The sequence below is a fragment of the Taudactylus pleione genome, unplaced genomic scaffold (genome assembly GCF_031769625.1).
Source record: "Taudactylus pleione unplaced genomic scaffold, aTauple2 ptg000652l, whole genome shotgun sequence".
Taxonomy (NCBI): Eukaryota; Metazoa; Chordata; class Amphibia; order Anura; family Myobatrachidae; genus Taudactylus; species Taudactylus pleione.
In genome coordinates, this window is record NW_028285054.1 from 2,428,919 (window position 1) to 2,448,607 (window position 19,689).

Sequence of the window (19,689 nt, forward strand, 5' to 3'; positions counted from 1 at the left end):
TTAGGGATGTTTTGCATGTGATGTGGTTGGAGTGAGATATGTGGATGGGGATAGAGGCAATGATGTGAGGAGAGGGATAGAGGTGAGCGGAATAGCACAAAGCAAGAGTTAGATAGTGGAATAAGCTTTAAAAAAATATATACCAGTAAAATTAATGGATGAGCGATTGTTGGTCACAGTGGCATGAGCAGTGCACATTTATATTTAGGCAGAGTATTCGCTCATAATGCAAAAGGCTATACAAAATCTAAATAAGCCATTGGCCACTAAAATATAAAGGATGTAGTTATAGTAATGGCCAGTAGATAGCATTGATAAGCTGTTTTTCTCATTGTAATGACATCACACTGAGAGAGATTCCTATGTTAGAGAGCAGGCTGTTTTCGTTGCCGGGCACTGTGGTGTGTGTCTGTAATCCCAGTTACTTGGGAGGCTGAGGCTGGAGGAGTGTTTGAGTCCAGGTGTTCTGGTCCCCATTGAGCTATGTTGATTGGGTGTCCACACTATGTTCAGCGTCAATATGGTGACTCTGGGGGAGCTCAGAGCTACCAGGTTGCTTAAAAAGAGGTGACCTGGCCCAGGTTGGAAACAGAGCAGGTCAAACCCCCTGTGCTTATCAGTAGTGGGATTGCACCTGTGAATAGCCAGTGTAGAGCAGCCTGGACAACAAAGCACAACACAGTTTCTTTATTATGTTGTTTTACTCATTAATTTTTATGATAATTTGATACCAGAGTGGTAAAAAATATTTATTATAATTTGTATATAGAGCAGCATGAACAACACAGCTCCATTGTATCATTACTGTAAGTTTTCTTGTTTTATATTATTGAGTATTTTTTTTTTCAGAACTGTCATTCTTAGATGATGTGCATCATTTTGTAAGCAAAAATAATGATGAACATTAAAGTTACCCATTTCCCACTGACTATATACAGTAACCCATTTGTTGCTAACTACACAGTTACTATTTAAATAAAGTTTTTTTATCATTTGCCCATTAACATAATACTGTTATTATATAATGTCCATTATGATGAAATATAAATATTCTACTAGAATTCTGTAGGCTGGTCCCATACTCGCACATTTACCACTTTTATGGCTCCAGCTTCATGCACATGTCCCATCAGATCATCAAAATAATGACTTCTGCACAGAGTATTTAAGGAGACATGGGTGCTGTTTTTCTTGTGGGCATCAGTGACTTACCAAACAGTGAAATCATGTTAGTTAGGGATGTTTTGCATGTGATGTGGTTGGAGTGAGATATGTGGATGGGGATAGAGGCAATGATGTGAGGAGAGGGATAGAGGTGAGCGGAATAGCACAAAGCAAGAGTTAGATAGTGGAATAAGCTTTAAAAAATATATACCAGTAAAATTAATGGATGAGCGATTGTTGGGCACAGTGGCATGAGCAGTGTACATTTATATTTAGGCAGAGTATTCGCTCATAATGCAAAAGGCTATACAAAATCTAAATAAGCCATTGGCCATTAAAATATAAAGGATGTAGTTATAGTAATGGCCAGTAGATGGCATTGATAAGCTGTTTTTCTCATTGTAATGACATCACACTGAGAGAGATTCCTATGTTAGAGAGCAGGCTGTTTTCATTGCCGGGCACTGTGGTGTGTGTCTGTAATCCCAGTTACTTGGGAGGCTGAGGCTGGAGGAGTGTTTGAGTCCAGGAGTTCTGGTCCCCATTGAGCTATGTTGATTGGGTGTCCACACTAAGTTCAGCATCAATATGGTGACTCTGGGGGAGCTCAGAGCTACCAGGTTGCTTAAAAAGAGGTGAACCGGCCCCGGTTGGAAACAGAGCATGTCAAACCTCCTGTGCTTATCAGTAGTGGGATTGCACCTGTGAATAGCCAGTGTAGAGCAGCCTGGACAACAAAGCACAACACAGTTTCTTTATTATGTTGTTTTACTCATTAATTTTTATGATAATTTGATACCAGAGTGGTTAAAAATATTTATTATAATTTGTATATAGAGCAGTATGAACAACACAGCTCCATTGTATCATTACTGTAAGTTTTCTTGTGTTATTTTATTGAGTATTTTTTTTTTCAGAACTGTCATTCTTAGATGATGTGCATCATTTTGTAAGCAGAAATAGTGATGAACATTAAAGTTACCCATTTCCCACTGACTATATACAGTAACCCATTTGTTGCTAACTACACAGTTACTATTTAAATAAAGTTTTTTTTATCATTTGCCCATGAACATAATACTGTTATTATATAATGTCCAGTATGATGAAATATAAATATTCTACTAGAATTCTGTAGGCTGGTCCCATACTCGCACATTTACCACTTTTATGGCTCCAGCATCATGCACATGTCCCATCAGATCATCAAAATAATGACTTCTGCACAGAGTATTTAAGGAGACATGGGTGCTGTTTTTCTTGTGGGCATCAGTGACTTACCAACCAGTGAAATCATGTTAGTTAGGGATGTTTTGCATGTGATGTGGTTGGAGTGAGATATGTGGATGGGGATAGAGGCAATGATGTGAGGAGAGGGATAGAGGTGAGTGGAATAGCACAAAGCAAGAGTTAGATAGTGGAATAAGCTTTAAAAAATATATACCAGTAAAACTAATGGATGAGCGATTGTGGGGCACAGTGGCATGAGCTGTGCACATTTATATTTAGGCAGAGTATTCGCTCATAATGCAAAAGGCTATAGAAAATCTAAATAAGCCATTGGCCATTAAAATATAAAGGATGTAGTTATAGTAATGGCCAGTAGATGGCATTGATAAGCTGTTTTTCTCATTGTAATGACATCACACTGAGAGAGATTCCTATGTTAGAGAGCAGGCTGTTTTCATTGCCAGGCACTGTGGTGTGTGTCTGTAATCCCAGTTACTTGGGAGGCTGAGGCTAGAGGAGTGTTTGAGTCCAGGTGTTCTGGTCCCCATTGAGCTATGTTGATTGGGTGTCCACACTAAGTTCAATGTCAATATGGTGACTCTGGGGGAGCTCAGAGCTACCAGGTTGCTTAAAAAGAGGTGAACCGGCCCAGGTTGGAAACAGAGCAGGTCAAACCCCCTGTGCTTATCAGTAGTGGGATTGCACCTGTGAATAGCCAGTGTAGAGCAGCCTGGACAACAAAGCACAACACAGTTTCTTTATTATGTTGTTTTACTCATTAATTTTTATGATAATTTGATACCAGAGTGGTAAAAAATATTTATTATAATTTGTATATAGAGCAGCATGAACAACACAGCTCCATTGTATCATTACTGTAAGTTTTCTTGTTTTATATTATTGAGTATTTTTTTTTTCAGAACTGTCATTCTTAGATGATGTGCATCATTTTGTAAGCAAAAATAATGATGAACATTAAAGTTACCCATTTCCCACTGACTATATACAGTAACCCATTTGTTGCTAACTACACAGTTACTATTTAAATAAAGTTTTTTTATCATTTGCCCATGAACATAATACTGTTATTATATAATGTCCAGTATGATGAAATATAAATATTCTACTAGAATTCTGTAGGCTGGTCCCATACTCGCACATTTACCACTTTTATGGCTCCAGCTTCATGCACATGTCCCATCAGATCATCAAAATAATGACTTCTGCACAGAGTATTTAAGGAGACATGGGTGCTGTTTTTCTTGTGGGCATCAGTGACTTACCAACCAGTGAAATCATGTTAGTTAGGGATGTTTTGCATGTGATGTGGTTGGAGTGAGATATGTGGATGGGGATAGAGGCAATGATGTGAGGAGAGGGATAGAGGTGAGCGGAATAGCACAAAGCAAGAGTTAGATAGTGGAATAAGCTTTAAAAAAATATATACCAGTAAAATTAATGGATGAGCGATTGTTGGTCACAGTGGCATGAGCAGTGCACATTTATATTTAGGCAGAGTATTCGCTCATAATGCAAAAGGCTATACAAAATCTAAATAAGCCATTGGCCACTAAAATATAAAGGATGTAGTTATAGTAATGGCCAGTAGATAGCATTGATAAGCTGTTTTTCTCATTGTAATGACATCACACTGAGAGAGATTCCTATGTTAGAGAGCAGGCTGTTTTCGTTGCCGGGCACTGTGGTGTGTGTCTGTAATCCCAGTTACTTGGGAGGCTGAGGCTGGAGGAGTGTTTGAGTCCAGGTGTTCTGGTCCCCATTGAGCTATGTTGATTGGGTGTCCACACTATGTTCAGCGTCAATATGGTGACTCTGGGGGAGCTCAGAGCTACCAGGTTGCTTAAAAAGAATTGACCTGGCCCAGGTTGGAAACAGAGCAGGTCAAACCCCCTGTGCTTATCAGTAGTGGGATTGCACCTGTGAATAGCCAGTGTAGAGCAGCCTGGACAACAAAGCACAACACAGTTTCTTTATTATGTTGTTTTACTCATTAATTTTTATGATAATTTGATACCAGAGTGGTAAAAAATATTTATTATAATTTGTATATAGAGCAGCATGAACAACACAGCTCCATTGTATCATTACTGTAAGTTTTCTTGTTTTATATTATTGAGTATTTTTTTTTTCAGAACTGTCATTCTTAGATGATGTGCATAATTTTGTAAGCAAAAATAATGATGAACATTAAAGTTACCCATTTCCCACTGACTATATACAGTAACCCATTTGTTGCTAACTACACAGTTACTATTTAAATAAAGTTTTTTTATCATTTGCCCATTAACATAATACTGTTATTATATAATGTCCATTATGATGAAATATAAATATTCTACTAGAATTCTGTAGGCTGGTCCCATACTCGCACATTTACCACTTTTATGGCTCCAGCTTCATGCACATGTCCCATCAGATCATCAAAATAATGACTTCTGCACAGAGTATTTAAGGAGACATGGGTGCTGTTTTTCTTGTGGGCATCAGTGACTTACCAAACAGTGAAATCATGTTAGTTAGGGATGTTTTGCATGTGATGTGGTTGGAGTGAGATATGTGGATGGGGATAGAGGCAATGATGTGAGGAGAGGGATAGAGGTGAGCGGAATAGCACAAAGCAAGAGTTAGATAGTGGAATAAGCTTTAAAAAATATATACCAGTAAAATTAATGGATGAGCGATTGTTGGGCACAGTGGCATGAGCAGTGTACATTTATATTTAGGCAGAGTATTCACTCATAATGCAAAAGGCTATACAAAATCTAAATAAGCCATTGGCCATTAAAATATAAAGGATGTAGTTATAGTAATGGCCAGTAGATGGCATTGATAAGCTGTTTTTCTCATTGTATTGACATCACACTGAGAGAGATTCCTATGTTAGAGAGCAGGCTGTTTTCATTGCCGGGCACTGTGGTGTGTGTCTGTAATCCCAGTTACTTGGGAGGCTGAGGCTGGAGGAGTGTTTGAGTCCAGGAGTTCTGGTCCCCATTGAGCTATGTTGATTGGGTGTCCACACTAAGTTCAGCATCAATATGGTGACTCTGGGGGAGCTCAGAGCTACCAGGTTGCTTAAAAAGAGGTGAACCGGCCCCGGTTGGAAACAGAGCATGTCAAACCTCCTGTGCTTATCAGTAGTGGGATTGCACCTGTGAATAGCCAGTGTAGAGCAGCCTGGACAACAAAGCACAACACAGTTTCTTTATTATGTTGTTTTACTCATTAATTTTTATGATAATTTGATACCAGAGTGGTTAAAAATATTTATTATAATTTGTATATAGAGCAGTATGAACAACACAGCTCCATTGTATCATTACTGTAAGTTTTCTTGTGTTATTTTATTGAGTATTTTTTTTTTCAGAACTGTCATTCTTAGATGATGTGCATCATTTTGTAAGCAAAAATAGTGATGAACATTAAAGTTACCCATTTCCCACTGACTATATACAGTAACCCATTTGTTGCTAACTACACAGTTACTATTTAAATAAAGTTTTTTTTATCATTTGCCCATGAACATAATACTGTTATTATATAATGTCCAGTATGATGAAATATAAATATTCTACTAGAATTCTGTAGGCTGGTCCCATACTCGCACATTTACCACTTTTATGGCTCCAGCATCATGCACATGTCCCATCAGATCATCAAAATAATGACTTCTGCACAGAGTATTTAAGGAGACATGGGTGCTGTTTTTCTTGTGGGCATCAGTGACTTACCAACCAGTGAAATCATGTTAGTTAGGGATGTTTTGCATGTGATGTGGTTGGAGTGAGATATGTGGATGGGGATAGAGGCAATGATGTGAGGAGAGGGATAGAGGTGAGTGGAATAGCACAAAGCAAGAGTTAGATAGTGGAATAAGCTTTAAAAAATATATACCAGTAAAACTAATGGATGAGCGATTGTGGGGCACAGTGGCATGAGCTGTGCACATTTATATTTAGGCAGAGTATTCGCTCATAATGCAAAAGGCTATACAAAATCTAAATAAGCCATTGGCCATTAAAATATAAAGGATGTAGTTATAGTAATGGCCAGTAGATGGCATTGATAAGCTGTTTTTCTCATTGTAATGACATCACACTGAGAGAGATTCCTATGTTAGAGAGCAGGCTGTTTTCATTGCCGGGCACTGTGGTGTGTGTCTGTAATCCCAGTTACTTGGGAGGCTGAGGCTAGAGGAGTGTTTGAGTCCAGGTGTTCTGGTCCCCATTGAGCTATGTTGATTGGGTGTCCACACTAAGTTCAATGTCAATATGGTGACTCTGGGGGAGCTCAGAGCTACCAGGTTGCTTAAAAAGAGGTGAACCGGCCCAGGTTGGAAACAGAGCAGGTCAAACCCCCTGTGCTTATCAGTAGTGGGATTGCACCTGTGAATAGCCAGTGTTGAGCAGCCTGGACAACAAAGCACAACACAGTTTCTTTATTATGTTGTTTTACTCATTAATTTTTATGATAATTTGATACCAGAGTGGTAAAAAATATTTATTATAATTTGTATATAGAGCAGCATGAACAACACAGCTCCATTGTATCATTACTGTAAGTTTTCTTGTTTTATATTATTGAGTATTTTTTTTTTCAGAACTGTCATTCTTAGATGATGTGCATCATTTTGTAAGCAAAAATAATGATGAACATTAAAGTTACCCATTTCCCACTGACTATATACAGTAACCCATTTGTTGCTAACTACACAGTTACTATTTAAATAAAGTTTTTTTATCATTTGCCCATGAACATAATACTGTTATTATATAATGTCCAGTATGATGAAATATAAATATTCTACTAGAATTCTGTAGGCTGGTCCCATACTCGCACATTTACCACTTTTATGGCTCCAGCTTCATGCACATGTCCCATCAGATCATCAAAATAATGACTTCTGCACAGAGTATTTAAGGAGACATGGGTGCTGTTTTTCTTGTGGGCATCAGTGACTTACCAACCAGTGAAATCATGTTAGTTAGGGATGTTTTGCATGTGATGTGGTTGGAGTGAGATATGTGGATGGGGATAGAGGCAATGATGTGAGGAGAGGGATAGAGGTGAGTGGAATAGCACAAAGCAAGAGTTAGATAGTGGAATAAGCTTTAAAAAATATATACCAGTAAAACTAATGGATGAGCGATTGTGGGGCACAGTGGCATGAGCTGTGCACATTTATATTTAGGCAGAGTATTCGCTCATAATGCAAAAGGCTATACAAAATCTAAATAAGCCATTGGCCATTAAAATATAAAGGATGTAGTTATAGTAATGGCCAGTAGATGGCATTGATAAGCTGTTTTTCTCATTGTAATGACATCACACTGAGAGAGATTCCTATGTTAGAGAGCAGGCTGTTTTCATTGCCGGGCACTGTGGTGTGTGTCTGTACTCCCAGTTACTTGGGAGGCTGAGGCTGGAGGAGTGTTTGAGTCCAGAAGTTCTGGTCCCTATTGAGCTATGTTGATTGGGTGTCCACACTAAGTTCAGCATCAATATGGTGACTCTGGGGGAGCTCAGAGCTACCAGGTTGCTTAAAAAGAAGTGACCCGGCCCAGGTTGGAAACAGAGCAGGTCAAACCCCCTGTGCTTATCAGTAGTGGGATTGCACCTGTGAATAGCCAGTGTAGAGCAGCCTGGACAACAAAGCACAACACAGTTTCTTTATTATGTTGTTTTACTCATTAATTTTTATGATAATTTGATACCAGAGTGGTAAAAAATATTTATTATAATTTGTATATAGAGCAGCATGAACAACACAGCTCCATTGTATCATTACTGTAAGTTTTCTTGTTTTATATTATTGAGTATTTTTTTTTTCAGAACTGTCATTCTTAGATGATGTGCATCATTTTGTAAGCAAAAATAGTGATGAACATTAAAGTTACCCATTTCCCACTGACTATATACAGTAACCCATTTGTTGCTAACTACACAGTTACTATTTAAATAAAGTTTTTTTATCATTTGCCCATGAACATAATACTGTTATTATATAATGTCCAGTATGATGAAATATAAATATTCTACTAGAATTCTGTAGGCTGGTCCCATACTCGCACATTTACCACTTTTATGGCTCCAGCATCATGCACATGTCCCATCAGATCATCAAAATAATGACTTCTGCACAGAATATTTAAGGAGACATGGGTGCTGTTTTTCTTGTGGGCATCAGTGACTTACCAACTAGTGAAATCATGTTAGTTAGGGATGTTTTGCATGTGATGTGGTTGGAGTGAGATATGTGGATGGGGATAGAGGCAATGATGTGAGGAGAGGGATAGAGGTGAGTGGAATAGCACAAAGCAAGAGTTAGATAGTGGAATAAGCTTTAAAAAATATATACCAGTAAAACTAATGGATGAGCGATTGTGGGGCACAGTGGCATGAGCTGTGCACATTTATATTTAGGCAGAGTATTCGCTCATAATGCAAAAGGCTATACAAAATCTAAATAAGCCATTGGCCATTAAAATATAAAGGATGTAGTTATAGTAATGGCCAGTAGATGGCTTTGATAAGCTGTTTTTCTCATTGTAATGACATCACACTGAGAGAGATTCCTATGTTAGAGAGCAGGCTGTTTTCATTGCCGGGCACTGTGGTGTGTGTCTGTAATCCCAGTTACTTGGGAGGCTGAGGCTGGAGGAGTGTTTGAGTCCAGGTGTTCTGGTCCCCATTGAGCTATGTTGATTGGGTGTCCACACTAAGTTCAACGTCAATATGGTGACTCTGGGGGAGCTCAGAGCTACCAGGTTGCTTAAAAAGAGGTGAACCGGCCCAGGTTGGAAACAGAGCAGGTCAAACCCCCTGTGCTTATCAGTAGTGGGATTGCACCTGTGAATAGCCAGTGTAGAGCAGCCTGGACAACAAAGCACAACACAGTTTCTTTATTATGTTGTTTTACTCATTAATTTTTATGATAATTTGATACCAGAGTGGTAAAAAATATTTATTATAATTTGTATATAGAGCAGCATGAACAACACAGCTCCATTGTATCATTACTGTAAGTTTTCTTGTTTTATATTATTGAGTATTTTTTTTTTCAGAACTGTCATTCTTAGATGATGTGCATCATTTTGTAAGCAAAAATAATGATGAACATTAAAGTTACCCATTTCCCACTGACTATATACGGTAACCCATTTGTTGCTAACTACACAGTTACTATTTAAATAAAGTTTTTTTATCATTTGCCCATGAACATAATACTGTTATTATATAATGTCCAGTAAGATGAAATATAAATATTCTACTAGAATTCTGTAGGCTGGTCCCATACTCGCACATTTACCACTTTTATGGCTCCAGCTTCATGCACATGTCCCATCAGATCATCAAAATAATTACTTCTGCACAGAGTATTTAAGGAGACATGGGTGCTGTTTTTCTTGTGGGCATCAGTGACTTACCAACCAGTGAAATCATGTTAGTTAGGGATGTTTTGCATGTGATGTGGTTGGAGTGAGATATGTGGATGGGGATAGAGGCAATGATGTGAGGAGAGGGATAGAGGTGAGCGGAATAGCACAAAGCAAGAGTTAGATAGTGGAATAAGCTTTAAAAAAATATATACCAGTAAAATTAATGCATGAGCGATTGTTGGTCACAGTGGCATGAGCAGTGCACATTTATATTTAGGCAGAGTATTCACTCATAATGCAAAAGGCTATACAAAATCTAAATAAGCCATTGGCCATTAAAATATAAAGGATGTAGTTATAGTAATGGCCAGTAGATAGCATTGATAAGCTGTTTTTCTCATTGTAATGACATCACACTGAGAGAGATTCCTATGTTAGAGAGCAGGCTGTTTTCGTTGCCGGGCACTGTGGTGTGTGTCTGTAATCCCAGTTACTTGGGAGGCTGAGGCTGGAGGAGTGTTTGAGTCCAGGTGTTCTGGTCCCCATTGAGCTATGTTGATTGGGTGTCCACACTATGTTCAGCGTCAATATGGTGACTCTGGGGGAGCTCAGAGCTACCAGGTTGCTTAAAAAGAGGTGACCTGGCCCAGGTTGGAAACAGAGCAGGTCAAACCCCCTGTGCTTATCAGTAGTGGGATTGCACCTGTGAATAGCCAGTGTAGAGCAGCCTGGACAACAAAGCACAATACAGTTTCTTTATTATGTTGTTTTACTCATTAATTTTTATGATAATTTGATACCAGAGTGGTAAAAAATATTTATTATAATTTGTATATAGAGCAGCATGAACAACACAGCTCCATTGTATCATTACTGTAAGTTTTCTTGTTTTATATTATTGAGTATTTTTTTTTCAGAACTGTCATTCTTAGATGATGTGCATCATTTTGTAAGCAAAAATAATGATGAACATTAAAGTTACCCATTTCCCACTGACTATATACAGTAACCCATTTGTTGCTAACTACACAGTTACTATTTAAATAAAGTTTTTTTATCATTTGCCCATGAACATAATACTGTTATTATATAATGTCCATTATGATGAAATATAAATATTCTACTAGAATCCTGTAGGCTGGTCCCATACTCGCACATTTACCACTTTTATGGCTCCAGCTTCATGCACATGTCCCATCAGATCATCAAAATAATGACTTCTGCACAGAGTATTTAAGGAGACATGGGTGCTGTTTTTCTTGTGGGCATCAGTGACTTACCAACCAGTGAAATCATGTTAGTTAGGGATGTTTTGCATGTGATGTGGTTGGAGTGAGATATGTGGATGGGGATAGAGGCAATGATGTGAGGAGAGGGATAGAGGTGAGCGGAATAGCACAAAGCAAGAGTTAGATAGTGGAATAAGCTTTAAAAAAATATATACCAGTAAAATTAATGGATGAGCGATTATTGGTCACAGTGGCATGAGCAGTGCACATTTATATTTAGGCAGAGTATTCGCTCATAATGCAAAAGGCTATACAAAATCTAAATAAGCCATTGGCCATTAAAATATAAAGGATGTAGTTATAGTAATGGCCAGTAGATGGCATTGATAAGCTGTTTTTCTCATTGTAATGACATCACACTGAGAGAGATTCCTATGTTAGAGAGCAGGCTGTTTTTGTTGCCGGGCACTGTGGTGTGTGTCTGTAATCCCAGTTACTTGGGAGGCTGAGGCTGGAGGAGTGTTTGAGTCCAGGTGTTCTGGTCCCCATTGAGCTATGTTGATTGGGTGTCCACACTATGTTCAGCGTCAATATGGTGACTCTGGGGGAGCTCAGAGCTACCAGGTTGCTTAAAAAGAGGTGACCTGGCCCAGGTTGGAAACAGAGCAGGTCAAACCCCCTGTGCTTATCAGTAGTGGGATTGCACCTGTGAATAGCCAGTGTAGAGCAGCCTGGACAACAAAGCACAACACAGTTTCTTTATTATGTTGTTTTACTCATTAATTTTTATGATAATTTGATACCAGAGTGGTAAAAAATATTTATTATAATTTGTATATAGAGCAGCATGAACAACACAGCTCCATTGTATCATTACTGTAAGTTTTCTTGTTTTATATTATTGAGTTTTTTTTTTTTCAGAACTGTCATTCTTAGATGATGTGCATCATTTTGTAAGCAAAAATAATGATGAACATTAAAGTTACCCATTTCCCACTGACTATATACAGTAACCCATTTGTTGCTAACTACACAGTTACTATTTAAATAAAGTTTTTTTATCATTTGCCCATGAACATAATACTGTTATTATATAATGTCCATTATGATGAAATATAAATATTCTACTAGAATTCTGTAGGCTGGTCCCATACTCGCACATTTACCACTTTTATGGCTCCAGCTTCATGCACTTGTCCCATCAGATCATCAAAATAATGACTTCTGCACAGAGTATTTAAGGAGACATGGGTGCTGTTTTTCTTGTGGGCATCAGTGACTTACCAACCAGTGAAATCATGTTAGTTAGGGATGTTTTGCATGTGATGTGGTTGGAGTGAGATATGTGGATGGGGATAGAGGCAATGATGTGAGGAGAGGGATAGAGGTGAGTGGAATAGCACAAAGCAAGAGTTAGATAGTGGAATAAGCTTTAAAAAATATATACCAGTAAAACTAATGGATGAGCGATTGTGGGGCACAGTGGCATGAGCTGTGCACATTTATATTTAGGCAGAGTATTCGCTCATAATGCAAAAGGCTATACAAAATCTAAATAAGCCATTGGCCATTAAAATATAAAGGATGTAGTTATAGTAATGGCCAGTAGATGGCATTGATAAGCTGTTTTTCTCATTGTAATGACATCACACTGAGAGAGATTCCTATGTTAGAGAGCAGGCTGTTTTCATTGCCGGGCACTGTGGTGTGTGTCTGTAATCCCAGTTACTTGGGAGGCTGAGGCTGGAGGAGTGTTTGAGTCCAGAAGTTCTGGTCCCTATTGAGCTATGTTGATTGGGTGTCCACACTAAGTTCAGCATCAATATGGTGACTCTGGGGGAGCTCAGAGCTACCAGGTTGCTTAAAAAGAGGTGACCCTGCCCAGGTTGGAAACAGAGCAGGTCAAACCCCCTGTGCTTATCAGTAGTGGGATTGCACCTGTGAATAGCCAGTGTAGAGCAGCCTGGACAACAAAGCACAACACAGTTTCTTTATTATGTTGTTTTACTCATTAATTTTTATGATAATTTGATACCAGAGTGGTAAAAAATATTTATTATAATTTGTATATAGAGCAGTATGAACAACACAGCTCCATTGTATCATTACTGTAAGTTTTCTTGTGTTATTTTATTGAGTATTTTTTTTTTCAGAACTGTCATTCTTAGATGATGTGCATCATTTTGTAAGCAAAAATAGTGATGAACATTAAAGTTACCCATTTCCCACTGACTATATACAGTAACCCATTTGTTGCTAACTACACAGTTACTATTTAAATAAAGTTTTTTTATCATTTGCCCATGAACATAATACTGTTATTATATAATGTCCAGTATGATGAAATATAAATATTCTACTAGAATTCTGTAGGCTGGTCCCATACTCGCACATTTACCACTTTTATGGCTCCAGCATCATGCACATGTCCCATCAGATCATCAAAATAATGACTTCTGCACAGAGTATTTAAGGAGACATGGGTGCTGTTTTTCTTGTGGGCATCAGTGACTTACCAACTAGTGAAATCATGTTAGTTAGGGATGTTTTGCATGTGATGTGGTTGGAGTGAGATATGTGGATGGGGATAGAGGCAATGATGTGAGGAGAGGGATAGAGGTGAGTGGAATAGCACAAAGCAAGAGTTAGATAGTGGAATAAGCTTTAAAAAATATATACCAGTAAAACTAATGGATGAGCGATTGTGGGGCACAGTGGCATGAGCTGTGCACATTTATATTTAGGCAGAGTATTCGCTCATAATGCAAAAGGCTATACAAAATCTAAATAAGCCATTGGCCATTAAAATATAAAGGATGTAGTTATAGTAATGGCCAGTAGATGGCTTTGATAAGCTGTTTTTCTCATTGTAATGACATCACACTGAGAGAGATTCCTATGTTAGAGAGCAGGCTGTTTTCATTGCCGGGCACTGTGGTGTGTGTCTGTAATCCCAGTTACTTGGGAGGCTGAGGCTGGAGGAGTGTTTGAGTCCAGGTGTTCTGGTCCCCATTGAGCTATGTTGATTGGGTGTCCACACTAAGTTCAACGTCAATATGGTGACTCTGGGGGAGCTCAGAGCTACCAGGTTGCTTAAAAAGAGGTGAACCGGCCCAGGTTGGAAACAGAGCAGGTCAAACCCCCTGTGCTTATCAGTAGTGGGATTGCACCTGTGAATAGCCAGTGTAGAGCAGCCTGGACAACAAAGCACAACACAGTTTCTTTATTATGTTGTTTTACTCATTAATTTTTATGATAATTTGATACCAGAGTGGTAAAAAATATTTATTATAATTTGTATATAGAGCAGCATGAACAACACAGCTCCATTGTATCATTACTGTAAGTTTTCTTGTTTTATATTATTGAGTATTTTTTTTTTCAGAACTGTCATTCTTAGATGATGTGCATCATTTTGTAAGCAAAAATAGTGATGAACATTAAAGTTACCCATTTCCCACTGACTATATACAGTAACCCATTTGTTGCTAACTACACAGTTACTATTTAAATAAAGTTTTTTTATCATTTGCCCATGAACATAATACTGTTATTATATAATGTCCAGTATGATGAAATATAAATATTCTACTAGAATTCTGTAGGCTGGTCCCATACTCGCACATTTACCACTTTTATGGCTCCAGCATCATGCACATGTCCCATCAGATCATCAAAATAATGACTTCTGCACAGAGTATTTAAGGAGACATGGGTGCTGTTTTTCTTGTGGGCATCAGTGACTTACCAACTAGTGAAATCATGTTAGTTAGGGATGTTTTGCATGTGATGTGGTTGGAGTGAGATATGTGGATGGGGATAGAGGCAATGATGTGAGGAGAGGGATAGAGGTGAGTGGAATAGCACAAAGCAAGAGTTAGATAGTGGAATAAGCTTTAAAAAATATATACCAGTAAAACTAATGGATGAGCGATTGTGGGGCACAGTGGCATGAGCTGTGCACATTTATATTTAGGCAGAGTATTCGCTCATAATGCAAAAGGCTATACAAAATCTAAATAAGCCATTGGCCATTAAAATATAAAGGATGTAGTTATAGTAATGGCCAGTAGATGGCTTTGATAAGCTGTTTTTCTCATTGTAATGACATCACACTGAGAGAGATTCCTATGTTAGAGAGCAGGCTGTTTTCATTGCCGGGCACTGTGGTGTGTGTCTGTAATCCCAGTTACTTGGGAGGCTGAGGCTGGAGGAGTGTTTGAGTCCAGGTGTTCTGGTCCTCATTGAGCTATGTTGATTGGGTGTCCACACTAAGTTCAACGTCAATATGGTGACTCTGGGGGAGCTCAGAGCTACCAGGTTGCTTAAAAAGAGGTGACCCGGCCCAGGTTGGAAACAGAGCAGGTCAAACCCCCTGTGCTTATCAGTAGTGGGATTGCACCTGTGAATAGCCAGTGTAGAGCAGCCTGGACAACAAAGCACAACACAGTTTCTTTATTATGTTGTTTTACTCATTAATTTTTATGATAATTTGATACCAGAGTGGTAAAAAATATTTATTATAATTTGTATATAGAGCAGCATGAACAACACAGCTCCATTGTATCATTACTGTAAGTTTTCTTGTTTTATATTATTGAGTATTTTTTTTTTCAGAACTGTCATTCTTAGATGATGTGCATCAATTTGTAAGCAAAAATAATGATGAACATTAAAGTTACCCATTTCCCACTGACTATATACGGTAACCCATTTGTTGCTAACTACACAGTTACTATTTAAATAAAGTTTTTTTATCATTTGCCCATGAACATAATACTGTTATTATATAATGTCCAGTAAGATGAAATATAAATATTCTACTAGAATTCTGTAGGCTGGTCCCATACTCGCACATTTACCACTTTTATGGCTCCAGCTTCATGCACATGTCCCATCAGATCATCAAAATAATTACTTCTGCACAGAGTATTTAAGGAGACATGGGTGCTGTTTTTCTTGTGGGCATCAGTGACTTACCAACCAGTGAAATCATGTTAGTTAGGGATGTTTTGCATGTGATGTGGTTGGAGTGAGATATGTGGATGGGGATAGAGGCAATGATGTGAGGAGAGGGATAGAGGTGAGCGGAATAGCACAAAGCAAGAGTTAGATAGTGGAATAAGCTTTAAAAAAATATATACCAGTAAAATTAATGGATGAGCGATTGTTGGTCACAGTGGCATGAGCAGTGCACATTTATATTTAGGCAGAGTATTCACTCATAATGCAAAAGGCTATACAAAATCTAAATAAGCCATTGGCCATTAAAATATAAAGGATGTAGTTATAGTAATGGCCAGTAGATAGCATTGATAAGCTGTTTTTCTCATTGTAATTACATCACACTGAGAGAGATTCCTATGTTAGAGAGCAGGCTGTTTTTGTTGCCGGGCACTGTGGTGTGTGTCTGTAATCCCAGTTACTTGGGAGGCTGAGGCTGGAGGAGTGTTTGAGTCCAGGTGTTCTGGTCCCCATTGAGCTATGTTGATTGGGTGTCCACACTATGTTCAGCGTCAATATGGTGACTCTGGGGGAGCTCAGAGCTACCAGGTTGCTTAAAAAGAGGTGACCTGGCCCAGGTTGGAAACAGAGCAGGTCAAACCCCCTGTGCTTATCAGTAGTGGGATTGCACCTGTGAATAGCCAGTGTAGAGCAGCCTGGACAACAAAGCACAACACAGTTTCTTTATTATGTTGTTTTACTCATTAATTTTTATGATAATTTGATACCAGAGTGGTAAAAAATATTTATTATAATTTGTATATAGAGCAGCATGAACAACACAGCTCCATTGTATCATTACTGTAAGTTTTCTTGTTTTATATTATTGAGTTTTTTTTTTTTCAGAACTGTCATTCTTAGATGATGTGCATCATTTTGTAAGCAAAAATAATGATGAACATTAAAGTTACCCATTTCCCACTGACTATATACAGTAACCCATTTGTTGCTAACTACACAGTTACTATTTAAATAAAGTTTTTTTATCATTTGCCCATGAACATAATACTGTTATTATATAATGTCCATTATGATGAAATATAAATATTCTACTAGAATTCTGTAGGCTGGTCCCATACTCGCACATTTACCACTTTTATGGCTCCAGCTTCATGCACTTGTCCCATCAGATCATCAAAATAATGACTTCTGCACAGAGTATTTAAGGAGACATGGGTGCTGTTTTTCTTGTGGGCATCAGTGACTTACCAACCAGTGAAATCATGTTAGTTAGGGATGTTTTGCATGTGATGTGGTTGGAGTGAGATATGTGGATGGGGATAGAGGCAATGATGTGAGGAGAGGGATAGAGGTGAGTGGAATAGCACAAAGCAAGAGTTAGATAGTGGAATAAGCTTTAAAAAATATATACCAGTAAAACTAATGGATGAGCGATTGTGGGGCACAGTGGCATGAGCTGTGCACATTTATATTTAGGCAGAGTATTCGCTCATAATGCAAAAGGCTATACAAAATCTAAATAAGCCATTGGCCATTAAAATATAAAGGATGTAGTTATAGTAATGGCCAGTAGATGGCATTGATAAGCTGTTTTTCTCATTGTAATGACATCACACTGAGAGAGATTCCTATGTTAGAGAGCAGGCTGTTTTCATTGCCGGGCACTGTGGTGTGTGTCTGTAATCCCAGTTACTTGGGAGGCTGAGGCTGGAGGAGTGTTTGAGTCCAGGTGTTCTGGTCCCCATTGAGCTATGTTGATTGGGTGTCCACACTAAGTTCAACGTCAATATGGTGACTCTGGGGGAGCTCAGAGCTACCAGGTTGCTTAAAAAGAGGTGAACCGGCCCAGGTTGGAAACAGAGCAGGTCAAACCCCCTGTGCTTATCAGTAGTGGGATTGCACCTGTGAATAGCCAGTGTAGAGCAGCCTGGACAACAAAGCACAACACAGTTTCTTTATTATGTTGTTTTACTCATTAATTTTTATGATAATTTGATACCAGAGTGGTAAAAAATATTTATTATAATTTGTATATAGAGCAGCATGAACAACACAGCTCCATTGTATCATTACTGTAAGTTTTCTTGTTTTATATTATTGAGTATTTTTTTTTTCAGAACTGTCATTCTTAGATGATGTGCATCATTTTGTAAGCAAAAATAATGATGAACATTAAAGTTACCCATTTCCCACTGACTATATACAGTAACCCATTTGTTGCTAACTACACAGTTACTATTTAAATAAAGTTTTTTTATCATTTGCCCATGAACATAATACTGTTATTATATAATGTCCAGTATGATGAAATATAAATATTCTACTAGAATTCTGTAGGCTGGTCCCATACTCGCACATTTACCACTTTTATGGCTCCAGCTTCATGCACATGTCCCATCAGATCATCAAAATAATGACTTCTGCACAGAGTATTTAAGGAGACATGGGTGCTGTTTTTCTTGTGGGCATCAGTGACTTACCAACCAGTGAAATCATGTTAGTTAGGGATGTTTTGCATGTGATGTGGTTGGAGTGAGATATGTGGATGGGGATAGAGGCAATGATGTGAGGAGAGCGATAGAGGTGAGCGGAATAGCACAAAGCAAGAGTTAGATAGTGGAATAAGCTTTAAAAAAATATATACCAGTAAAATTAATGGATGAGCGATTGTTGGTCACAGTGGCATGAGCAGTGCACATTTATATTTAGGCAGAGTATTCGCTCATAATGCAAAAGGCTATACAAAATCTAAATAAGCCATTGGCCATTAAAATATAAAGGATGTAGTTATAGTAATGGCCAGTAGATGGCATTGATAAGCTGTTTTTCTCATTGTAATGACATCACACTGAGAGAGATTCCTATGTTAGAGAGCAGGCTGTTTTTGTTGCCGGGCACTGTGGTGTGTGTCTGTAATCCCAGTTACTTGGGAGGCTGAGGCTGGAGGAGTGTTTGAGTCCAGGTGTTCTGGTCCCCATTGAGCTATGTTGATTGGGTGTCCACACTATGTTCAGCGTCAATATGGTGACTCTGGGGGAGCTCAGAGCTACCAGGTTGCTTAAAAAGAGGTGACCTGGCCCAGGTTGGAAACAGAGCAGGTCAAACCCCCTGTGCTTATCAGTAGTGGGATTGCACCTGTGAATAGCCAGTGTAGAGCAGCCTGGACAACAAAGCACAACACAGTTTCTTTATTATGTTGTTTTACTCATTAATTTTTATGATAATTTGATACCAGAGTGGTAAAAAATATTTATTATAATTTGTATATAGAGCAGCATGAACAACACAGCTCCATTGTATCATTACTGTAAGTTTTCTTGTTTTATATTATTGAGTTTTTTTTTTTTCAGAACTGTCATTCTTAGATGATGTGCATCATTTTGTAAGCAAAAATAATGATGAACATTAAAGTTACCCATTTCCCACTGACTATATACAGTAACCCATTTGTTGCTAACTACACAGTTACTATTTAAATAAAGTTTTTTTATCATTTGCCCATGAACATAATACTGTTATTATATAATGTCCATTATGATGAAATATAAATATTCTACTAGAATTCTGTAGGCTGGTCCCATACTCGCACATTTACCACTTTTATGGCTCCAGCTTCATGCACTTGTCCCATCAGATCATCAAAATAATGACTTCTGCACAGAGTATTTAAGGAGACATGGGTGCTGTTTTTCTTGTGGGCATCA

General features: G+C 38.2%; 16 non-coding genes across 16 annotated transcripts; all 16 read left to right on the forward strand.

The window, feature by feature from the left end:
- The first annotated feature begins 388 nt into the window (after positions 1-388).
- On the forward strand, positions 389-688 carry LOC148478485 (signal recognition particle RNA). The gene has a single exon (XR_015872099.1).
- A 932-nt stretch (positions 689-1,620) lies between these two features.
- On the forward strand, positions 1,621-1,920 carry LOC148478486 (signal recognition particle RNA). Its single transcript, XR_015872140.1, has one exon.
- Positions 1,921-2,853: 933 nt separating this feature from the next.
- LOC148478487 (signal recognition particle RNA) lies at positions 2,854-3,153 on the forward strand. The gene has a single exon (XR_015872217.1).
- Positions 3,154-4,086: 933 nt separating this feature from the next.
- On the forward strand, positions 4,087-4,386 carry LOC148478488 (signal recognition particle RNA). Its single transcript, XR_015872233.1, has one exon.
- A 932-nt stretch (positions 4,387-5,318) lies between these two features.
- On the forward strand, positions 5,319-5,618 carry LOC148478489 (signal recognition particle RNA). The gene has a single exon (XR_015872141.1).
- Positions 5,619-6,551: 933 nt separating this feature from the next.
- On the forward strand, positions 6,552-6,851 carry LOC148478490 (signal recognition particle RNA). The gene has a single exon (XR_015872209.1).
- A 932-nt stretch (positions 6,852-7,783) lies between these two features.
- LOC148478491 (signal recognition particle RNA) lies at positions 7,784-8,083 on the forward strand. The gene has a single exon (XR_015872231.1).
- Positions 8,084-9,015: 932 nt separating this feature from the next.
- LOC148478492 (signal recognition particle RNA) lies at positions 9,016-9,315 on the forward strand. Its single transcript, XR_015872108.1, has one exon.
- A 933-nt stretch (positions 9,316-10,248) lies between these two features.
- LOC148478493 (signal recognition particle RNA) lies at positions 10,249-10,548 on the forward strand. Its single transcript, XR_015872083.1, has one exon.
- A 932-nt stretch (positions 10,549-11,480) lies between these two features.
- LOC148478494 (signal recognition particle RNA) lies at positions 11,481-11,780 on the forward strand. The gene has a single exon (XR_015872100.1).
- Positions 11,781-12,712: 932 nt separating this feature from the next.
- Positions 12,713-13,012, forward strand: LOC148478495 (signal recognition particle RNA). The gene has a single exon (XR_015872224.1).
- A 932-nt stretch (positions 13,013-13,944) lies between these two features.
- On the forward strand, positions 13,945-14,244 carry LOC148478496 (signal recognition particle RNA). Its single transcript, XR_015872110.1, has one exon.
- A 932-nt stretch (positions 14,245-15,176) lies between these two features.
- LOC148478497 (signal recognition particle RNA) lies at positions 15,177-15,476 on the forward strand. Its single transcript, XR_015872155.1, has one exon.
- A 933-nt stretch (positions 15,477-16,409) lies between these two features.
- Positions 16,410-16,709, forward strand: LOC148478498 (signal recognition particle RNA). The gene has a single exon (XR_015872101.1).
- Positions 16,710-17,641: 932 nt separating this feature from the next.
- On the forward strand, positions 17,642-17,941 carry LOC148478499 (signal recognition particle RNA). Its single transcript, XR_015872111.1, has one exon.
- Positions 17,942-18,874: 933 nt separating this feature from the next.
- Positions 18,875-19,174, forward strand: LOC148478500 (signal recognition particle RNA). Its single transcript, XR_015872102.1, has one exon.
- Positions 19,175-19,689: the final 515 nt, after the last annotated feature.